The following is a 23,989-nucleotide window of genomic DNA, read 5'->3' as shown; positions in this document are numbered from 1 at the left end:
TACGATTCATGATCCTTTTGTAGTTCATAGCACGATGATTGGGTGTTCACATGCATGTGTGAAATGTGCCAGCCTTGAACCTTGTTACAACATTGGCACATGACCCATCTGACCTGAATTTGGAACACCCAGTTGACCCAGCACCATTCATTTAAAGATCATCTTCCCTCACTGCACTGTAGTTACAAATAAGGGGATACCGTAGACTGAATGTTTATATCCCCCTAAAATTTATATGTTGGAATCCTAAGCCCCAGTATTATACTATTGGGAGAAGGGCCTTTCGGAGGTGATTATGTCCTGAGGGTGTAGCACTCGTGAATGGGATTCGTGTCCTTATAAAAGACACAAGAGAGCTCTCTTTCTCTGCACTCCATCATGGGAGAACACATTGAGAAGTTAGCCATCTGCAAACCAGGAAGCTGACTATCACCAGACATAGGATCTGTGGTACCTTGATCTTGAACTTCCCAGCTTCCAGAATGGTGAGAAATGTATTTCTGTTGTTTAAACCACCAGTCTGTGGTAGTCTGTTAAAGCAGCCCAAACTGACTAAGACAGGAGACCTTGTATGTTTGGCTCTATATAGATTCTAGTGAGTATGTTCTAATATTAGGTAGAGCCTTTCTGTCTTGCTCACTATACTCCATCTGCATTTCCTGGCAATGGCCCCTGTGCTGTAAATATTCAATAAATGTCAACTGGTTGGTGCACAGGTCTGAACTTGCCTTTAGGCAAGAGTTTTAAAATATCTGGGCTCCCAGTCCAAGAAAAGATACTCAGATTTTGTGTTAGAGAAGACTTGACTTGCCTAGTTAATTACATTTCTTCTCTAGGCCCAAATATGTTTCTGGACCAGTTCTGCTGGCTAAAGTCCTTGGGGAAGGCTGGTTGACCTCAGATTGTCTAGTTGGCAGTAATGAATCTATTTAACCATCCAGCCAGTCACGTAATAAATATCTTTTATGGGCCTACTATGTGGCAGGCATAAAGTAGAACTAAAATAATAGGATTATTTCCGGAGTTTCTATTTTTAATATTAGAACATTTGTTGTTTCTTTCTTTACAAGTTAAACACTCAGTGCAAGGAGGGTAATTTTGAGAATTTTCCTCTATTTCTGGGGTAGCTTTATTGTTCTATTATAGTTATTTAAAATTTTTGTGTGTGACAGCCTAGATAAACAGGCAACAGGCCTAAGAATTAGAACTTTTATGTTGCTATCAGACTATTTTCAAACAAAACCCTACAAAGAAAAAGAGATGAAAATAAATGTGAAGTGCAGTATTTCACATGGTGAATTCAGCGAGAAGTTAAGTACTTTTCTCATTTTCAAAATTTAGTGCCAGACCAAAGACCAAGTTTAGAAAAATAGAGGAATGCATTTTCAGGAGGTTGGTGTGGACTCTGGATGTGCCAGTCAGTGCCAGTACACCAGATCGCATTGTGAGTGGGCCACGTGCCATATACCATGTGTCATATGCTGCATACCGCTCTTCTTCTTCTTCTTCTTTTTTTTTTTGAGATGGAGTCTGAGTCTCGCTCTGTTGTCCAGGCTGGAGTGCAGTGACACTATCTCGGCTCACTGCAAGCTCTGCCTCCCGGGTTCACGCCATTCTCCAGCCTCAGCCTCCCGAGTAGCTGGGATTACAGGTGCCTGCTACCACGCCCAGCTAATTTTTTGTATTTTTAGTAGGGATGGGGTTTCACCGTGTTAGCCAGGATGGTCTCGATCTCCTGACCTCGTGATCCACCTGCCTCGGCCTCCCAAAGTGCTGGGATTACAGGCCTGAGCCACCGCGCCCAGCCAAATGCTGCTCTTCTTGGTAACTGCCCTCTGGGGAACAAAAGAGCCCTAGAGGCTTCTCCCATGGTGCCATCTTGCTTGGTGACACCAGGGTCTGGGGTTATGTCCTAGGGTCTCTTTGTTCCTCCTTTCCTCTGGGGATGTGAACAAAGAGGGGCAGGGGACGAGCAGATCCCCAAACGGGCCAGCTCCAGGCAGTAGCTGTTGGAAAATGGGGCTTCCTCCGCCAGCACTTATTGTCCACCACTGCCCATGTCTGGTGGCTGCAGTTTGAGCTGCTCTGAAGCCTTTTGAGGCCACTGGGAGAGGCAGCCTTGTAGCTGGCCCGCCTCAGGAGGCGGAAGCAGATTGCTAAGGGAACAGGGCGGCTGGTGCTTGTGAATGTTACTTCCGTGATGGGACTGTGATTCTCTTTCTTATTTAGTTAATAACATGTCCAATTTCATTTTCAGCTTGTCTCAGGTGAATATTTTATATATTTAGTGAAACCTCACCAACCTTGAAGTCATGAATTTTTTAACTCCAGTCATTTGGAACCGAGTGAAGGAACCTAAAGGAAAGCAGAAAGAGGCCAGGCGCTGTGGCTCACGTCTGTAATCCTAGCACTTTGGGAGGCCGAGGTGGGCGAATCCCTTGAGGTCAGAAGTTCAAAAACAGCCTGGCCAACATGGTGAAACCTCATCTCTACTAAAAATACAAACATTAGGCCGGGCGCGGTGGCTCACGTCTGTAATCCTAGCACTTTGGGAGGCTGAGGTGGGCGAATCCCTTGAGGTCAGAAGTTCAAAAACAGCCTGGCCAACTTGGTGAAACCTCATCTCTACTAAAAATACAAACATTAGGCCGGGTGCAGTGGCTTACGCCTGTAATCCCAGCACTTTGGGAGGCCAAGGCGGGCGGATCACTTGAGGTCAGGAGTTTGAGACCAGCCTGGCCAACATGGTGAAACCTTGTCTCTACTAAAAATACAAAAAAATTAGCTGGGCATGGTGGCACACACCTGTAATCCCAGCTACTCAGGAGGCTGAGGCAGGAGAATCGCTTGAACTCAGGAGGCAGAGGTTGAGGTGAGCCGAGATCGCGCCACTGCACTCCAGCCTGGGTGACAGAGCAAGACTCTGTCTCGAAAAAAAAAAAAAAATAAACAGAAAGCGTAGCTTTGAGACCCTAAAGAGATATGATATTTTGGGGTATGCTGGGGTATGTTCTTGATTTATTACAGAGGTCCTTGGGCTTCCACGTAGAGCTTCTGTGCCCTTACTTTAGCCACATTTCTAACAAGTTTGGTTTTCTACTTTTTTAGTTCACTAGATTTAGAAGCAACAAACTAGGCTGCTAGGTATACGTTCTGGGAGAACATCTAGAAGTGACAGCTGACAGCCTGACAGTAAGGGAGGAGACAGAGCATCTATAAAAAGCTCACAAGACCCGAGCCGTCTTATACACTGTATAAGGCAAAAAGCCTAGAGCGTGTCCCGAGAGGCAGTGTGGCAGGACGCCTGGCCGCAGGAGTGACCTGAGCCATTCAGACCCCAAAGGCAGGCACACGAGGAATCCCTTTAGAGAGATTTGAAGAAAAATAGTTGAATCCTAGTTATCTGAAATAATTTACATATATAGAACCCTTGTTTTCCTTGGGATACTAAACACATAAAATAACTCCCCCTTTCTCTCCATGTCTCCCTTCTCCCCTTCTCTCCTCCCCTCTTTCTCTCCTTCTCTCCTCCCCTATTTCCCTCCTTCTCTCCTCCCCTATTTCTCTCCTTCTCTCCTCCCCTATTTCTCTCCTTCTCTCCTCCCCTTTCTCCTTCTCCTCTTTCTCTCCTCCTTCTTCCCTCTTTTCTCCCCTTCTCTCCTCCCCTCCTCCGCTTTCTCTCCTTCCCTCTTTCTCCCCTTCTCTCCTCCCCTCTTTTTCTCCTTCTCTCCTTCCCTCTTCCTCTCCCCCTTGCTTGTTTCCTCCCACCCTTTCTGCGGCCCCTCCCCTCCCGACTCTCCTCTCCCCCACTCCTCCCCCACCTTGCTCTCTCCCTTTCCATTTTCACTTCCCCTTTTACTTTCCTCTCCCTTACTCCTCCCTAACACAATACAGTGTCCCTTTTTTTTTTCTTTGAGGTTCACAAATAGGCAGTGAGTTGCTGGTGAAAGTTTAACAACTGGCTCTTATGAGACAAAAAAATCCCTTGATTCGGCAGGGCGCGGTGGCTCACGCCTGTAATCCCAGCACTTTGGGAGGCTGAGGCGGGCCGATCACGAGGTCAGGAGATCAGACCATCCTGGCTAACACGGTGAAACCCCGTCTCTACTGAAAATACAAAAAATTAGCCGGGCGCGGTGGTGGGCGCCTGTAGTCCCAGCTACTCAGGAGGCTGAGGCAGGAGAATGGCATGAACCCAGGAGGCGGAGCTTGCAGTGAGCGGAGATCGCGCCCCTGCACTCTAGCCTGGGCGGCAGAGCGAGACTCCGTCTCAAAAAAACAAATGAACAAACAAACAAAAAAATTCCCTTGATTCACAGCAGCCCAGTTTCCTTAGTGTACGTCCTCGCCATGGTTGATTTCAGGTGACCATTGTGAAGTCCCTGGGGAGGAGCAGGGACAAGTACTTCCTCCATACAGATGCAGGAGATGGAAGTAACCTTAAGGGCATAAGAATAGGAAGATGTCATCAAATAATTAGAAAGTCATGTTTTGAGTATTTACAACTTTATTATACAATTACTCTTCTTATACAATTATGTAATTTAATTTAAAAATTTGGTAACATTTAACTCAATATATCAAAAATATTATTTTAACATATGATTGATATAAAATTATTATTATTATTTGAGACAGAGTCTCACTCTGTAGCCCAAGTTGGAGTGCAGTGGTGCGATCTTGGCTCACTGCAACATCTGCCTCCGGGGCTCAAGTGATTCTCCTGCCTCAGCCTCCCAAGTAGCTGGGACTATTGGCTCGCACCACCATGCCCAGCTAATTTTTTGTACTTTAGTAGAAATGGGGTTTCACCATGTTGCCCAGGGTGGTCTCGAACTCCTGAGCTCAGGTGATCCACCCATCGTGGCCTCCCAAAGTGCTGGGATTACAGGCGTGAGCCACCGTGCCCAGCCTCAATATAAAATTATCAGTAAGATATTTTACACTCCTTAAAAATATATAACCTTCCATTGTAGTTAGAGGTGATCCTATGATAAATTTTGACCAGTGAAATGAATTCACTGCATGGAGTTTCTGAATAATAATTTAATGGTAACTGATTCCGTTGTCATGGGAAGCTTGTCTTTTTCTTTACTTCCTGAAATGTAAGTAGAAGAGGAAAAAAAAATTAAAAATAGAAACAATAAAATAAGAACTTACCTATGACGTCTTTGAACTGTTGAACAAATGCCAATATCCAACTATGTTGGACTTCTCTGTATATGGCAGAAAAAAAATCATATTTAGTCTCCGAACTGCTGTTAAAAGGTTGTTGTTGTTGTTACATGCAGCTAAACCCAATGGTTGAGTAAAAGAGAAGGTGTCAAAAGCAGAGACCTGCATAAGGTGAAGGCACAGGACAAGTGAATTGTGAATGAAGAAAATTCTAGGCTGATGAAATTGAATATGAAAAGGCCGAAGCGGGAAGAAGCTGAAAGTAGAATGAACCAAGGTTTACTAATTACCAGTACCATGCAACAAACTCCCCCACATCTTAGTGGCTTAAGAAATGACTATCATTTATTTTGCTTGCAAATCTGATTTGTGCATCATTTGTTGGGGGTGACTCATCTCTGCCTCATGGGGAATTAATTGATGTGGCAAACTTAGGGCCTGAGTGTGTATTTTCAACATGACTTACTCTGCAGACTGTTGGGGCCATGGGCCATTGTGTCAACTCTTCAGCATACAGGCTTTTCCACGTGCTATTTCGGTTTCCTTGCTGTATGGGGACTGGGCTCTGGAGTAAACATCTCAATATAATCAGGAAGAAGTTGTATTGCTTTTAATGACTTTGCCTTGGAGGTCACATAGTATTGCTTCTGTTCTAGTCACAGTTCTAACAAGGCTTCAAGGAAGAGGAACATAGATTTTACCTTCTGATGGGAGGAAAGTCAAGTGAGATCACCTTGTGAGGAAGGGAAGTGGATTGGGAAATAGTGTTGAAGCCAGTTTTGGAAAATACATTCTGCCACACAAGAAAGAATAAGAAAATATGGGTGATGAGAACTGAATTCAACACATACTTATTACACGTTTGTCATGTGCTAGTTACTTTTTTTTTTTTTGAGATGGAGTCTCACTCTGTTGCCCAGGCTGGAGTGCAGTGGCACGATCTCGGCTTACTGCAAGCTCCCTCTCCCAGGTTCACACCATTCTTCTGCCTCAGGCTCCCGAGTAGCTGGGACTACAGGAGACCGCCACCACGCCCGGCTAATTTTTTTTTTTGCCTTTTTAGTAGAGACGGGGTTTCAACATGTTAGCCAGGATGGTCTTGATCTCCTGACCTCGTGATCTGCCCACCTTGGCCTCCCAAAGTGTTGAGATTACAGGCGTGAGCCACCGCACCCGGCTGCTAGTTACCTGTTAAGCACCTGTGATATAGAAGTAGATCAAAGAGACAAAAATCACTTCCCTTCCTTGTGGGTTTTACATTCTAGGGAAATGAGAGAGAAGAGTGATAGGTGATGAGGTTAGAAGAAACAGACAGAGCCTTGTAGGTTACAGTACAACTCTTTTTTTTTTCAATGGTAAGGAATTTGAATTTTGTTTCCAAGTATGATAGTTTTATGCAGGGAAGTGATATGGTCTTATTATTTTTTATGACTATAAAAGTTAACTTTTATTTAACATTTTTTTCAAAATACATTAAAAAAAATTTAAATCTGTTTTTTAGAGCAGTTTTAGATTCACAGTAAAATTGAGAGGTAGGTACCTTTCCTATGTACTCTCTGCCCAGTCCTCCAAAACAGCCTCCCCACCAACTCCCCCCGCATGACCCTCCATTGGAGCGGTACATTTGTCACAATCGATGAATCTACGTTGACACACCATTATCACCCAGAGTGCATAGTTTACATGAGGGTCCACTCAAGGTGTTGTACCTTCCATGGGTTTGGACAAATGTGTAATGACATGTATCTACCATGGTAGTTTACAGAGGAGTTCCACTCACCTGAACATTCTCTCGTTATTGTGTTTGACAGCTGGCTTATAAAATTCCTGAAAATTTAACAGTGGTCTCTAGTGAGCTGGTACAAGCCAGCTCCATCCAGCACACCATTGCACATACCTGATATCTTATAGTTGAGGGATTCTCTGTAATTTTGTTTGAGCATAACAACAATCTAAACTCTATTATAAGGAGAATCCCAGAAGCTCATATTTAAAAGAGACCCGAGAGATCTTCTGTCCTGACCTCTCTGCCTGACATACCGATTCCATCTATAGCGTCGTAAAAGGATCTTTCAGGGCCACTGCTGCTCAGATTTCTCACGTCTCCACACAGAATCCGTGATTGATGCACACATTTGAAAGTTAAGGGATTTTCTTCAGGCTGCAAACTGGGACTGGAATTTCATCTCTTTCTCTTGTTCTTCTCGAATTTTATTCTCATGCAAACAGCCTGATTTCTGATTTCATAATTTAGCACAAGACATCTTTTATTTAAGTAGGGATGAATTTAAAGATCACAGAACCATGTCATTAAGTAAAATCAACAAACGTTTATCAGCAGTCAGAATTTCTCCCTTTCTTTTTTTCTTTGAGACAGAGTCTTGCTCTCACCCAGGCTGGAGTGCAGGGGTGCAATCTTGGCTCACCACAACCTCTGCCTCGATCTCCTGACCTCATGATCTGCCTGCCTCGGCCTCCCAAAGTGCTGGGATTACAGGTGTGAGCCACCACTCCTGGCCCCTTACATGCTTTATCTTGTTCAGCCTTCAGAATAATGCCGATGCCAGCCAGTACTAGGAATGGAGGCCCGCAGAGGCTTATGGAACTGGCCCATGGTCACTCAGCCAGCACATGGGAGCCCAAGGTGGCAGACCTGAGGCCCTTAGGCACCCTACTCTCTCGTCTCAATTTCCGGATAGCCTCGTGAGTTCTGCTCACGCCATTCCCAGGATCCCCCATCCTCAAAGCTTCCTCTCTCTTAGCCCTGCCCATCCTTCAAAGCCCAACTTGAACCCCATCTCCATGAGGTCTTTTGTTTTAGGCTGAAATCAATTTGCTTGCTCAGCACATCTCCCTCCCCGCCCCCTGACATTTATTAAGGTAGTACTGAAAAATAATAATTATATATACTTGCAGTGTACAGACATGATGTTTTGATAGGTGCATACGTTGTGAAATGATTAAATCAAAATAATTAACATATTCATCACCTCACATACTTACCATTTTCTAAATTGTGAGAACACTTACTAACTTACCCATACTTCTTGGTATTTATAAATCAATTACAAAGAAATGCTATGAGTCTCCCTCTGTCGCCCAGGCTGGAGTGCAGTGGCACGATCTCGGCTCACTGCAAGCTCCGCCTCCTGGGTTCACACCATTGTCCTGCCTCAGCCTCCTGAGTAACTGGGACTACAGGCGACCGCCACCACGCCCAGGTAATCTGTATTTTTAGTAGAGACAGGGTTTCACCATGTTAGCCAGGATGGTCTCGAACTCCTGACCTCGTGATCCGCCCACCTTGGCCTCCCAAAGTGTTGGGATTACAGGCGTGAGCCACCACGCCTGGCCGTGCGTGCATTTTTATCTTCTCAATTCGACTGTAAGCTCCTAGAGGGTAGGAACATTGGCTTATAGTATATTCTGTCCTCTGGAAAGCCTGGCAGATATTCAGTGTTCAATGGTGTGTTTTAAATAAATATAATTTCCTGGAAGATCACTTAATAATAAGTAGTGAAAGCTGGGCACGGTGGCTCATGCCTGTAATCCCAGCACTTTGGGAGGCCGAGGTGGATGGATCACAAGGTCAGGAGTTTGAGATCAGCCTGGCCAATACGGTGAAACGCCATCTCCACTAAAAACACACAAAAAATTAGCTGGTCGTGGTGGTGCATGCCTGTAATCCCAGCTACTCAGGAGGCTGAGACAGGAGAATTGCTTGAACCCGGGAGGCGGAGGTTGCGGTGAGCTGAGATCGCGCCACTGCACTCCAGCCTGGGCGACAGAGGGAGACTCTGTCTCAAAAAAAAAAAAAAAAAAAAGTAGTGAAGAGGATGTTTCTTTTTTGCTCTCGTATTTGAAACATATGATCAATTGGCTTGAACATTGTTTATGATACCACTATGACATTTAATCCGTGTTGACCAAATAATAAAACCGGAAACAACAATAACAGTCGTAGCTCACATAGTGCTTATTATGTGCTGGGCTCTGTCCTAAGGCTTGCCCACGTTAACTCCTTCCATCCTCGTAACTGTGAGGTGGATGCTATTTCTGGTCCCATTGTAGCGATGGAACCAGGCAGGAAGAAGTCCGTGAACTTGCTGAGAGCCGTGGGAAGGTGGTGGAGTTGGAAGGCCCCTCTGAGCTGGGTCTCTTGGATCTGCTTCAGTGGGATCTCTCAGCAGAGGTGACACATGGCCCAAGCACTTGCCTCTTTGTGTGTGTGAAATTACAGTGGTCATTTACTAAGGACGCAGAGCTTTGATATGTTGAAAATGTTTTTGGGAAAGTGAGTCTGTTAATATTATGAGTCCTTATAAATATTTAACTCCCTGCTCTTTATGACTAGTTAGTAATTTCCTTTGTAAAATATTACTTCAACAATAAAAAGCACAAATAAAAGTGAACTCCTGAGCGTGGGGCTGGTGAGGGCATTTCCAAATGCAAGGAAGTGGCTTTGACATCTCCCTGGTGGTGCCTTGGTCAGCCCAGGTACAGACGGTGGGTAATTACCAGAACTGTTGCTCTGTGTGACTTCCCTCGGCAAAGGCTTAATCATTTGACAGCATCTCACCAAGTGTCATTGGGTAACATAACCCATGGCTCTTGACTGTATGAGGTCACCAGGTATGAGGTTGGTGTTTTTCTCAACAGAACCAGTTAAAATAAAACCTAGATGTCATACCCCAGTCTGGCCTGTTTGGGAAGATGCAGTTTGAACCACAAGCGCAATCTACCTGTGGTGTTTTATAACACTGTTTGCTTGGCCAGTCTTCTTCAGCAGGCCCTGAATATCTTGTACTTCTCTCCCTGGTAACAGGATCTCTAAACTGGCCACACCTGTCATAAGTGACTCTACTAAAGGAGAATTCAGAATTCCACTGGGGACACTTAGAACAGTGAGCTGATGTGATCTTATGTTACTTTCCCTTTCTTGGGGGTTATCCCTTGATTAATTACCTGTCTTTTGGAGAGAGAGTGTTCTTATAATTGGGGTGAACAGGAGGGCCCTAGTGGGTACCACGGGGTGAGGGAGTGTGGGACATTGCAGTAGAACCAGGCAGCACTTGCAGCCAGCCCTACTGGCTATCTGGGCAGGCCAGCCCTGGAGGGATTCCCGTCTTCTCAGCGGGAGTGCCCATGGCTTCCATGAGTTACCAAGCTGGGAATTGCTTCTAACAATCTAGTTGGAGGCGGGGTGCCCATGGTACAATCTGTGTCTGGCTTCCTTGGCAACTAACCTCTTGTCTTGTTTCCTGCTTCCAGTCAATGCCTTTAGGATTAGGCTGAACTTTCCCCTTCATTGTATGTCTCAGCGTCAAAGAGAGGACAGAGAAGGAACATCTTGTTGCTGTCTTACTTGAAATACCAGATAAGTTCAGGGTTCAATAAAGGTGAGACCTTCCTTAGCTTATTTGAAGAAACTGCTGTTACTCTAATTCATGATCTGGGTCTTTCTACTGCTATTTTGGTGGATTTGTGGATTGGCGTCCCTGGACCAGAAGAGTTTTGTTATCATCCTCAAGTATCCACATTCAACCAAATCCCTTTTAGATCACAGAAGTGAGATTTTTTTCCTTTGAGCTGTTACAATGAGTGAGGCCCAGGTAAGGGCAGTGTCCTGCCGTGGCTGCAGGTGTCTGGGTTTGCAGAGGGCCTGAAGGAGTGGCTTCAAACAGGACAATCCTGTTCATCGTGTGGGAGACCCTGTGGGCAAGGAGATGGGTTTTATACGGATGAGGCCACTCAAGGAAGAGGGAGGAGAGATCACGAGGAAGGGCCAGTTATTTAGGGCTGGTCCCACACGCCAGAGATCCGGCCTCCCCCTGTGTGTCTCTCCCTACCTTCTGGCTGCCTGTGTCGTAACTCCACGTCCTGTTTGCTGCCTTCCCCATACCAGAAATCCTAATATCCACGGCTCAGCCTGGCCCTGGTTCCTGAGAGATGTCCTGCTGTGTAGCTCTGTGGCGGATGTTGTAGACACTGAAACGTTCTCTGGGCACAATTCAGCCAGTCTCTGTTGTCAGTGGAAGCAGCACAGATCTTCCCTGCACCGTGTGGCCATTTGAAAACAGAGGTGCACTAGTCAATTCCAAAAAAACTAAGGTAGACTGTGTTTACCTGTTGTTTCTGTGAAAGGATCTGGGGAGAAGAGAGGGAAAAAACGAAGTGATAGTTTCGGAGCCATATATGGGCCTCACTTAATGGAGTGAGTGTTGGGGCCAGGTTTATGTTGGGAAGGGAGCTATCTTGGTAGATAAGAAGTGAAAATTCTTGCTGGTGTGACTAAAAGGCTGGGACCTGTCTGTTGACAGCAGAGAAGGCAAGCGAAGGGTCATGTGTAGCGCGTCCTCAGGCCTGGTCTTGGGGCCTGTGGAGCTTCCATGCAGATCTGGTGGTCACAGATAGCCTTACCGTTCCTTTCCCCCTCAGTCCCTCTCTGTCTCTCTCTCCCCGGTAGGGTTCAACATACACATATCTGTGGGTGCAAATACGTGAGCAGCTCTGAGTCAGTCTTCTTTCCCTCATTGTTGTCCCCAGAGTCCCACAATCTTGTGTCCTTCTTGGAAACCAGTTGGATTCAGCACCCTGTGAGGCCTGGGGTTCAACTCAGGACAGCTGTCGGGGAGGCAGGGAGTGGGACCCGGGCCGCTTACTCTGGGCCGGTCCGGACTGCAGCAGAACCCCAGCGACTGTCCCAACAAGAGGCCAGGACAGACCCATCTCCTGAGGCCCCGTCATCAGGCGAGGAAGATGGGCTTCCCTGTGGCATGTGTGTTTTCCCTCGTCACTGTGTGGTTAGTCCCAGCGGGGATATAAATATTGTCCAGCTGCTCACTGGTTAATGTTTTACCTTGCATGAGAATGTGCTGTTCCCGGGCAGCTGTGTGTCATAGTTACAGTCTCCTAGAGGGCTTGTGTGTGTGTCTCCTGGAGCTGCAGCTGGCCCTCACCCCCCATGCAGCCTCCGTGAGGCCTTCGGTGCAGAGCCTTGCCCTTGTGTGTGCCCTCCTACTCCATCTGCATCTTGTCGTCGGTTGCTGGCGCCACCTCAGCAGGGTTTACCGTGACCTTTCTTGGGCCCATCTGGGAGCAATGGTAGTAGGTCTGGACCTAGGGGTCCAGCAGGTCTTTCCCACAATCTAGCTTGTGTAAGAGGCTAGAGGAAACCCTGAGTGCAGGCAGAGGAGCCTGTCACAGAGGCCCCTGGGGACAGTGGACGCTGGCTTTGTGGGCCGACTGAGGAGCAAGACCAGCTGGAGCATGTCAGGGGATGGTGGGTGTGATTGGAGAGGAGGGTGGTCACAGCAGGTGAGGTTGTGTCCCTCTCCTAATATGCAGGGCCAGCCTTTGAAGTTCATTTCTTCAGTTCAGGTAAAGTCAATATGATTGATTTCTAGACCTATAGACCTACGGGAAGTATCTCAACCAAAGAGATGTTTATCTCCAACCTAAGCATAGCTCCAACTATTTTCATTTCTCCCTTTGCTTTTTGGAATCATTAAAGATAAAATTACTCCCAGCCATCACAACTGTCACGATGACATAAAATACTGCATCAGAAATAGTAACGAGGGTCTTTATACTGTTGTTTATTTCATTACTCGGAATGAAAGTGACAGTCTAAGGTGAAGAGAGGGACTTGGTTTGTCTGAAATAGGGAAACATCTAGGTGTAGATTTTCAGATCTCACAGGGGACTAATTTATTCATCTGCAGAGGAGGAAATAAACAGGATCTGTGTAGCTCTTGGATGACCGGCTCAATACACGGATGCTGGAGGTGAATGGAGCTCTCTAGGGAAAGTTCGATGGCTGTACTTGTTTGCTTTCTATACTCTCCCTGTCACTACGAATATGAAAGTGTTTTTTGAAGCTCTGTTCTACTTCCTAAAATACCTTATAATGCATTTCCTTTTGGGAGTAAGGGAGGCCTGTGGTGTCTGCCTGTCCTGAGATTAGAACCAACCTGGGAGGGCCCAGGGGAGACCCAGGGAGGAAGGAGACTGTGGTCGCCAAGCATGGTGACTCATACCTGTAGTCCCAGCACTTTGGGAGGCCAAGTTGGGGGCGCTGCTTGAACCCAGGAGTTCAGTACCGGCTGGGACAACATAGCAAGACCCTGTCTCTATACAAAATAAAAATTTGCCAGGTGTGGTGGTGTTAGCTACTCAGGAGGCTGAGGCAGGAGGATTGCTTGAGTACAAGGGTTCAAGGCTGCAATGAGCTATAATTGCACCACTGCACTCCAGCCTGGGCAGCAGAGTGAGACACCAAGAGAAAGAAAGAAAGAGAGAGAAAGAGAGAAAGAAAGGAGGGAGGGAGGGTCAGCCACGAAGCCTTTATCTATATAGCGAGGGTAACAGACAGCCTAGGTGTAGAGAGTCCAGATAAGTGTCTAGATTTTTCCACGTTGGCCTATGTTTTTAAATGGAAACGAACTCTGCAGACTTGCCCTTCATTAGAATCTGAATCCCCAAACACCTTTCTCATGTTAAATCTCTGCCATTTGTTCATGGGCTGTTAAAAAAATTGGATAATATCCATGATGGCTCTCTTACACAGGTGACATAAATAACTTTTTTTTTCAAATACAGCTGTGACAAAACTGAACAATTATATCCATGCATAGAATGAGTGAGAAAGACAGGGGTTTGAGTCTCGACTCTGCCACATTACTGACTGTGTGATCTTAGGGAAGTTACTTAGACTCTGTTTTTTGGTTTTCTCATTCGTAAGGTGTGTTTTGGGGAAACAGGTAACAAAAGGGATGTTGTAAGAATTAACTGAGATGGGCCAGGCACGGTGACTCCAGCCTGGAATTCCAGCACTTTGGGAGGCCGAGGGGGATAGATCCCCTGAGGTCAGGAGTTTGAGACCAGCCTGGTCAACATGACAAGACCCTGTCTCTACCAAAACCACAAAAATTAGCCAAGAGTGGTGGCATGCGCCTGTAATCCCAGCTACTCAGGAAGCTGAGGTATGAGAATCACTCGAACCTGGGATCTGAAGGTTGCAGTGAGCCGAGATTGTGCCACTGCACTCCAGCCTGGGTGGCAGAGCGAGACTCCATTTCAAAAAACAAACAAACAAAAAAGAATTAACTGAGATGATCCATACAGTCAAGCATTCAGCATAGTGTCTGGTAGATAGGGTGCACTCAGTGGATGTTAGCTATTATGATATTTGACACAGTATAGTATGGACTGGTACAAGTGTTGGCCTCAGCTCTAGCTGTGTGACTGTGGGCAAATAACCCCCTGAGTCTCAGCTACTTCATCTGTAAGATGGGGATATTAGTTGCATCTGCATGAAAGAGTGGCTATCAGAGCTATACATGGCAGGGCTTGGGGAAAGTAGTTTAATGAAATCTAAGCACTGTAAGATTTAATACTTCCATGTTTCGTCCAGCATTGTATAAGGAACTCTACACAGGGGGGTACACCTCATGAGCTCCTCAGTTTGCCTCCAGTTGTTTTCTCTGATGTCAGTGTTGTCATGGCTGTTCTTGGAAGAGTTATTTTAGGCATGTGTCTTGAGGTCCTTCCTGTGGTCACTTTAGTGGGTGATACAGGAGAGGCAGTCTGTGAAGCTCCCTAAGAGCGTGGCTGGGGTGGGGGCGAGTGAAGCGTGAAAGCCTCAGATTGTGTGACTTTGAAGGGAGCCTGGTGCTGGGTTGTTTGGAGAGATGATTTTTTCTTGCTGAATGATGACCCTGGACTACACCAGCAGGTCTAAGGGGGGCTCTAGACAAAATAAGAGACAATCTGGTACAAATCTGCATAGTTACTGGAAAAATTAGTGTCCACATTCTTCTTACAGTGCATCCAAAATAAAGACAGAGTGTCAAAGTGTAGGCTTATTTGGGTGAGAGAAAGGTAGAGAAACTACAGCTCCTCCCTCAGGTCAGATTTAAATTGAGTGGTTACCAATGTCTTTTTTAAAATGTGAAATTTAGTGGAGCTGCCTTTGGAAGTGTGGTATTTATCCCCCCTTTAGTCTGTCTATCCGTAGTGGCTGGGGGCTTCAGGTTAAGTTGGCATTCTACGAGGTGTTCTTGGTAAGGATTACCTGGCTTGGAGTCTCACTATGTCACCAGGCTGGAGTGCAGTGGCACGATCTCATCTCACTGCAACCTCCACCTCTCGGGCTTAAGATTCTCTTGCCTCAGCCTCCCGAGTAGCTGGGATTACAGGCACACACCACCACACCCAGCTAATCTTTCTTTAGAGGTTATTATTATCCAAGGGTGTTTTTCAGGAAGCTGGTGGACAGTGGTGGGTATTTCTGCTGTGGGATTCAGGTTGTTCTTAGAGGAGAAATTCTAATGATCTGGTAGAACATTAAAAAAAAGTTATTGAATATTTAACTGTTAGCTATCAATGTTCTTTTCTGCTGCCCTGTCTCTTTGCTTACTTTATTTCTTGTTCCCCAGGTAATCTACTTCTCAAATTGCCTCCTTGCACATAATGGTTTTTTAAAAAAATTTTTTGCTGATACCTTAATTAGGAAAAATGTCAGCTCTGCGCTTAGCCTTCTTGTTTCTATACATAGTAAGATGCCTTTGTCCTTCCCCTTAATTGTACCTTGTTGCAGAGCTAAGCTGTGAGGTTTGCTTTGAGTGTGTGAGCCATCTTTTTGACAAACATAGCATACTTTTTGTGTATATGTGTTAAGATCTTTCATTAAATGTGACTTGATTTATGCTTTTGAGCTACAACAGGTTTTCTTTTTCATTGCTTCTCAAATTTGCCTTGAAATAGAATTACTTACTGCAGTAAATGATTTGCAGTATGTTTATCCCCTTCTTCTTCGTCCTTAGCAGCTGCTAGTTGAAGTGGGAAATAGGATTCAGTGGTGGAATAAGAATTAGTTTTTTTGGATATGCCAAATTTCAAATTGACTATATAGCTAACTAACTTGTGTGTAAAGGATATTTAAAAACCATAAAACTTAATCTTGTCATTTGACTAAGTTCAGCCATTTTCATGAAATTGGTATGCATTTATAGATTTTCATGTTATGGTCAGCAGAACAGCTTTAGTCTGTGTAGTGGTCATGGGCATGCACTCTGTATCCAGACCTGCTGGGTTTGAATCTGGCCTCCCTATTTCCAAGCTGTGTACCTTGAGGCAAATTATTCAACCTTTCTGTTTTGATTGCCTCAGGCTGCTATAACAAAATACCATCGCCTGGGTAGCTTGAACAATATAGATGTGTTTCTCACAGTTCTGGAGGCTGGGAAGTCCAATTTCAGGATGCCAGTAGATTGGGTGTTTGGTGAGGGCCTACTTTCTGGTTTGCAAATGGCTGTCATCTTGCTGTATCCTCACATGGAAAGATAGAGATCATCCATTCATGAGGCCTCCACTCTCATGGCCTAATAACCTCCCAAAGGTCTCACATCCTAATGTCATCACTATGGGGGTTAGGGCTTCACTGTGTGAATTTTGGGGGACACAAACACTCAGTCCATAGTAGCACTCTCTATTTGCTCAACTGTAAAATGGGGATATAAAGATGTGGACCTACCTTATAAGGTTGTTGTGAAGATTAAATGAGATGATACATGTGAGGTGCACAGTATAGTGGCTGTCACCAAGTAGGTACAATAGCCAGCGGTGCTTTACTTAGTGATGGGGATATGTTCTGAGAAACGCATCCTTAGGTGACTTTGTCGATTTGTGAACATCATAGAATGAATTACACACACCTAGATGGTACAGCCTACGACACACCTAGGTTCTATGGTACAGCCTATTACTCCTAGGCTACAAACCTGTGCAGCATGTGACCGTCCTGAATACTGTAGGCAGTCGTAACACAATAGAAGCATTTGTATATCTAAACACATCTACATACAGAAAAGGTGCAGTAAAAATATGGTATTTTAATCTTATGGGACCACTGTTGTATATGTGGTCCACTGTTGGTGGAAATATTATTATGCTGGAAATCCATAAATATCCACTTGGTACAAATAATACAAATATTCTGTTGTTTTTTAATTCTATCGTTCATGACTGCTATGGCAAATTAGGCTTTTCATATTTGAAGGGGATTTTTTTTTTTTTAGTGAGTTATCTTGGACTATTAGCAAGCAATTCTGGCTGATGTTAGTCATAAAGTTTACTTGAATTTTCTTTAGTACAGCCATCCCTGAAATTATAAAGAGGAAATGAGTTGGTGAAAATGGGTATGTAAATTCAACTTTATTGCTCCACCTGTACAAAAAGGAAGTAGAATAAAAAATAAACATATTTTGTGTTAGGACTTCAGTGTTCAGAAAAATGCTTCCAAATGTCATGGTACAGAGAAAGTTATTATGAACCTGGTTAACATCTGACTGTGGGTTCTACCAAGTCACCAAACTGGGACATTTTTTGTTTTGTTTTGAGACGGAGTCTCACTCTGTCACCCAGGCTGGAGTGCAATGGTGCGATCTCGGCTCACTGCAACCTCTGCCATACGAGTTCAAGCGATTCTCCTGCCTTAGCCTCCCAAGTAGCTGGGATTACAGGCGCCTGCCCCTGCACCTGGCTAATTTTTTGTATTTTTAGTAGAGATGGGGTTTCACCATCTTGGCCAGGCTGATCTTGAACTCCTGACCTCGTGATCCACCAAGCCTCCCAAAGTGCTGGGATTACAGGTGTGAGCCACCGTGCCTAGCCCAAACTGGAACATTTCTTAAGATGAGCAAGTGAAACAAAAGTTTCAGTGGTTTATGTAGAATCTCATGTTGATGTATATTTATAAGCATGTTTATTTTAAACATCTGAGAGAAACAGCAGAGACTTGCTATGGTGTAACGCTTACTTTCCGACTGTTCACACATTTCCCAAGTTTTAAGGAGTTCCTATTGATGGCAGGTGAGTGATTCTTTTGGGTTTTTGAAGAAGGATTGGTTGTGACAACCCCGTGAGCTAATCAGGCAAGTTGAATGTTATTTTATTCTCTGTCATAGATTCAGAAGTTAATATGTGGGTTCCTTAGCAACTAATTTGCAGGTGTAGTCACACATCCAAGTGCATGTGGAGAACGAGTATCCCAGGTAGGATGTGATGAGAGCATAGGAGGGACTCAGCCTGTGACCAATCACGTCTTTGTGCTTTTAAGGCACAAATGGAGTATGGAGGGGCCGTCTCCATCATACCACCTCCTCTTGCTCCTAGGCGAGCCTGACTTCCCTTGGAAGGGGGTATCCAGCCACCTCCTGGTAGATAGTATCTGGCAGGACAGTCATATACTGCACACGTGTGTGGACTAGGAGCAATAGGCCATACCTTACAGCCTAGGCATGGAGTAGGCTGTACTATCTAGATTGTGTAAGTTCACTCTATGATGTTTGCACAATGACAGAATCACTTATGGATGCATTTCTCAGAATATATCCCTTTTGTCCCCTCCCCCACCCTATCCTCTTCATGGCCATATGGTGTATTTTGTCGTTACTATACCTATATCTTGGAGACAGCACTTTTTAAGCATATTTTGGATTTCTCTCTGCCAAAAATTTGAACAAGTGGCCTCTCTTTTGCCCTCAGTGGGTCCTTACTCCCAGTCTGTCTAGTTTCTCCCCTTGATTGAAAGCCTCCTTGAGGGCAGCCACCGCACAATTTTGTTTACTGTTGTGTCCCGGAGTGTAAGACACAGTGCCTTACACAGGGCTGGTGCCCAAAAAGATTTGTGAACGGGTTGGTGAATGAATGAAATTATCTATTTGAACAAACCAAAGCTGGACACACATGGGTAGCTGCATAGCCTGGCTGAGATACGCTTGATCATGAAGTTATGGCTTTATTCATCTGTTGGCAGTGGGATTGACTGATTCTCCCTTCACTCCCTCATGCCCATGGTTGGGCAGCCGGGACCTTCTCACCTAAACGTTGGCTTCTGGCTATCACATTTAGTTACAGGTCTTTCCCCCTTTTCGTTCCCGGATGTTATTAACTGTCCTCTATTTCTGATGTAGTAGCATTTTCACTTCCTGCTTTTCAGTTTGGCTGGGTTGCAATGGGTCCATTATTTACTCAACTTCTTGCTGTATCAATTTCCTCATCTATGATATGTCAACAATGGTACTGCCTCTCTTACAGGGTAGTTGTGAGGATGAAGGGGTTAAATGCAGGTGAAACACTTAGAAAAGTGCCTAGCAGTAGTCAGCCTGACACCGACCATATCTCATGAAAGTCACAGAGACCTGCAAGGCCCCTGCAATCTGCCCTTTACTCTTTGCCCTTCCCAGCTACCTCATCGATTTCCTGACTGCTCATCTTGCCACGGGGACCATCCTTGCATTAACCACAGGAATTTCCAGCAACAGTCCACTACCATATTCCTAGCACTGAGCATAGAGTCTGACAGATAATGTGTGTGATTGGAAGATGCTATGTTTCTGCCTACCCTTGCTGCTGGGTGCAGGGCTCAGGGCTCCACAGAGTGAAGGCTACCTCTGCATAATAGTTCTGCAGCCTCACTGTCTGTATTAGGAAGCTGATCATCATTTATCATTCCAGCAAGCAGTGACAAATCAGCTCTGTGTATCCGTAAGGATAGGAGAGGCTATGTTACACTCAGGAGTGACCCAAACTTTCAGTGGCTTAAACCGAGCAAGTCACATTCTCACTCGTGCCGTGTAGCTTATATTGGCTGATGTGGAGTTCTACCCTCACCATCACTCGGGGACCTAGGCTGCTGAGGCTCTGTGTAGACACATGTGGCCATGACTAGCAAGGCAGACAAGGGTCGGGGTGTCACCTATTGGCTCCTAAAGCCTCTACCAGGAAGTGCACACATCACTTTGCGTCAGAGTTCATTGGCCAAAGCAAGTCCCTTAGTCACACCCAACTTCAGAGGGACAGCAAAGCCCAGCCCTACCGTGTTGCTGGAAGGAGGCCACCAGAATATTCGTGCCTGGTCTTCAGTGTCTCCTGTGACCAAGGATGGATTTGCGATAAATGGAGTGGGACCCCACTACTCTCAGGGCTTCTAAACAAGAATGCCCCTTGCCACATCTCCACCCCCAGTTTAGATAATTAATTGTTTTATTTAATCAGGGAGAAAAGACATTAATTCCAGGAAGCTTAGCAAACAGGCTTTTCCTCTTGGTATGGTCTTCAAAAGCCCTCAGGAGCAATTTTCCCATCCACTTTGAAGGATATAATTCCACTGTTTGTCTGAAGAGCAAATGCCCTGCGTAATTTAGAGCTGGGCCTCAGAGGGGAGTGTGTTACCGGACAGTCCCCTCAGCGAACTCAGTTATTCCACTGGGCTTTTGCTGAGCCCTGCCATGTGTTTGGACTTTATGTGACCTTCAATACTGACTGATCCATAGGCTTGTCATTGCATAGGTGAGCTCCACATTCTGTCAACTAGATTTTGACAATCTGAAGCCGGAAAAGCTTTGGGGAGCAGCGCCTCTGCACGCCGTGTCAGGACCTGGGCTTCCGGGGGTCCAGAGTGGTTGATAAACATCATGGCGGCTCAGAGAGGGAGAAGCCAACCAACAGTGTTTGCTAGAGGCCAAGGTGGGGTCAGGGCCTGAGGTGGGGGATGACCTGAAGCTGGGGACAGCCTGGGCCAGTAGGTGGCCGACTCAAAGACTGAGCACTGAGAGCCTGGGGAAGAAAGCGGGAGAAAATTCAGGAAATGGATACCAGGTGGGGGTGGCTGCTAAGCATGAGGCAAAGCTGGAGAAGTTGCTAGGGTCCAACCAGGAGGACCCTGTGGGCCAAGCCAGGGAGTCAGAATTTTCAGCTCAGTGAGGAGCCATGGAAGCAGCGGTGTGGGGTGGTCAGGTTTGACTTTTCTTTTAAGTTATGCTTGACTTAGTCTTTTTTTCTGAGACAGAGTTTCACTCTTGTTGCCCAGGCTGGAGTGCAATGGTGCGATCTTGGCTCACTGCAACCTTCGCCTCCTGGGTTCAAGAGATTCTCCTGCCTCAGCCTCCTGGGTAGCTGGGATTACAGGCACCTGCCACCACGCCCAGCAAATTTTTGTATTTTTAGTAGAGACAAGGTTTCATTCACCATGTTGGCCAGGCTGGTCTTGAACTCCTGACCTCAGGTGATCTGCCCATCTTGGCCTTTCTTTCTCTCTGTGTGTGTGTGTGTGTGTGTGTGTGTGTGTGTGTTTGCATGCTTTTAACTTCAACTTTTAAGTTCGGGGTATAAGTGAAGGTTTGTTATATATGTAAACTTTTGTTATGGGAGTTTGTTGTACACATTGTCACCCAGGTATTAAGCTGAGTACCCGTTAGTTATTTTTTCCTGATCCTCTCCCTCCTCCCACCCTCCACCCTCAAGGCCCCTGTGTGTGTTGTTCTCCTCTATGTGTCCATGTGTTCTCATCATTTAGCTTCTACTTTTGAGAATGTGTGGTATTTGGTTTTCTGTTCTTGCATTAGTTTGCTAAGGATAATGGCCTCCAACTTCATCCATGTTCCTGCAGAGGACATGATCTCTTTAATTTTATGGCTGCGTAGTATTCTATGGTGTATATGTATCAACTTTTCTTTATCCAGTCTATCATTAATGGGCATTTAGGTTGATTCCGTGTCTTTGCTATTGTGAATCGTGCTGCAGTGAACATACCTGTGCACTGTCTTTATAATAGAACGATTTATATTTTTTGACTACAGGATCTTGACAAGATTTACATTCCTTGATCACAGTTAAGCAGTACTTGACTTAGTCATTGTGTTTTATTTTTTACATGCTTTACTTCTTGGCATGATTTGTATTTCTACAACTGATTCGTTTTCACAATATTTGTTTTAATCCCAAAGATACATGTTACACCAAATAACCACATCACATTTAATCTGATCCTTTTCCATGTTTTTTCACTCACATAGAAGACTCAACAGTGTAAAAAAACTGAAGTAGAATATTATATTCTAACATAGTTTTAGTCACTGTTGGAGAAAGTTCTGTTTATTATCAGGGTTTCTTTATTTTATTAGGTGGTTGTTCTAATTTGTTGTTTTGTCCAAATTTAACTTTGTATTTATGTGCTTAAAACATTAAGGATCTCTAATTTAGAACAGATTAGTCTTCTAGATTAATTAGTCTTCTTCTAGATTTGCCGGTTTGATGGTGAAATAATGTATTTTCATGAATCTTCTTTTGGTACTAGCTTAATTAAATGATCAGACAAATGTTTATACAACACATTCTAAAATCATACATTTTGTTCAGAAGAGGTCGAAGGTGGATTGGAATTTTAAAAAGACCGCTCTGTGCTTAGAGCATGCCTTCCTGATGGGCGGGTCCTGCAGAAGATTGATCGGTGTGGGAACAGAAGAACAGGAATTACCTTCTTTTTTTTTTTTATTGAGACGGAGTCTCGCTCTGTCGCCCAGGCTGGAGTGCAGTGGAGTGATCTTGGCCCACTGCAAGCTCTGCCTCTGGGGTTCATGCCATTCTCCTGCCTCAGCCTCCTGAGTAACTGGGACTACAGGTGCCCACCACGCCCGGCTAATTTTTTGTGTTTTTAGTAGAGACAGGTTTTCACCGTGTTAGCCAGGATGGTCTTGATCTCCTGACTTCATGATCCACCCACCTAGGCCTCCCAAAGTGCTGGGATTATAAGTGTGAGCCACTGCGCCCGGCTAGGAATTACCTTCTTATGGGACATTTTTTCTTACAGGATTTTTTATTTATTATTTATTATTTATTTATTTATTTATTTAGACAGAGTCTTGCACGAACTCGGCTCACTGCAACCTCTGCCTCCCAGGTTCAAGCAATTCTCCTGCCTCAGCCTCCTGAGTAGCTGGGATCACAGGCACGTGCCACCATGCCCGGCTAATTTTTGTATTTTTAGTAGAGACAGGGTTTTGCCATGTTGGTCGGGCTGGTCTCAAACTCCCGACCTCAGGTGATCTGCCCTCCTCAGCATCCCAAAGTGCTGGGATTAGAGGCATGAGACACCGCACCTGGCCCTTACAGGATGTTGTAATTAACCTTTGTTCACTCACTAAATTCCTCCTTCTTGTAAGTTCTTTTTTCTGGACGGCACTGAGATCAATCCGTGAGGGTCTGTGTACTCCCTTCTTCTCGAAAGCACCAGGTGAACAGTGATGCATTTAAACTATTTGATGGCACTCTCCACCCCTCACACCCCATTTCTTAATCTATTTCTGTTGACACAGTGCCACCCCAGACAGGGATCCTAATGCAATAGAGCAGATGTTAGTGTTCCTTCATGACTTGCCCTACGTTCTAGTCCCATTTCTCAGGGCCGCTGTTATTGGATTTGGGCGAGAGTCTAGCCTCTTGATTGGATAAGGAAGACACCTGGCTATCCTTGATTGCATTTGGAAAACATTCTGCCTTTTTTTTGGTGGAAGATTGAGAAATACTCTAGTCTCATCTTCAATATAGTATTAAGTCATCTTTTATGTTGGAGGCTTTCTGTTGATGGCTAAACTCATCATTTTGATATTGACTGCTTTTGCTTTTCTTTCAGTAGGGAACATTTCTGACTTCATATTCTAGGATTGCTCCCATTTGAAACCTTCGAAACCTTTCTTCAGACTGATATAGAGTGCTTTATTATCAAGCACACCTCTGGATAAAACTGTGGATTCCTTGGCACCAACAGCCACGGTTGGGAATCTTGACCCTGAGTAGTTCTAACTGAATCCAGCAGCTTCTACTCACCTTTCTGTTCTTTTAAATGAGTCACATAAATCTGTCCCTCAACCCCCCAACACAGAACCCCTCCAGGCATCTACAGGAAGGTGAAAGCTGATCGTCACCCTTCAGCAAGGCTTTCTTAGGTGCATAGCCTGCCCTTGATTCCAAC

The 23,989-nt window shown here is 45.1% G+C and overlaps 1 protein-coding gene and 1 non-coding gene across 2 annotated transcripts in view; both read left to right on the top strand.

Moving 5' to 3' along the window:
• LOC116463180 (protein phosphatase 1 regulatory subunit 14C) overlaps nucleotides 1–23,989 on the top strand; it is a 104,850-nt gene that overhangs the window by 21,657 nt on the left and 59,204 nt on the right. The gene's annotated exons all lie outside the window — the stretch shown is intronic.
• On the top strand, nucleotides 12–114 carry LOC116463199 (small nucleolar RNA U13). Its single transcript, XR_004246611.1, has one exon. It is a non-coding gene; the product is annotated as a small nucleolar RNA U13 (small nucleolar RNA).

Source organism: Hylobates moloch, unplaced genomic scaffold (genome assembly GCF_009828535.3).
Source record: "Hylobates moloch isolate HMO894 unplaced genomic scaffold, HMol_V3 SCAFFOLD_28, whole genome shotgun sequence".
In the NCBI taxonomy this organism is placed as follows: Eukaryota; Metazoa; Chordata; class Mammalia; order Primates; family Hylobatidae; genus Hylobates; species Hylobates moloch.
Note: the sequence above shows the minus strand (reverse complement) of the source record. Positions and strands in the feature narration are given on the sequence as shown.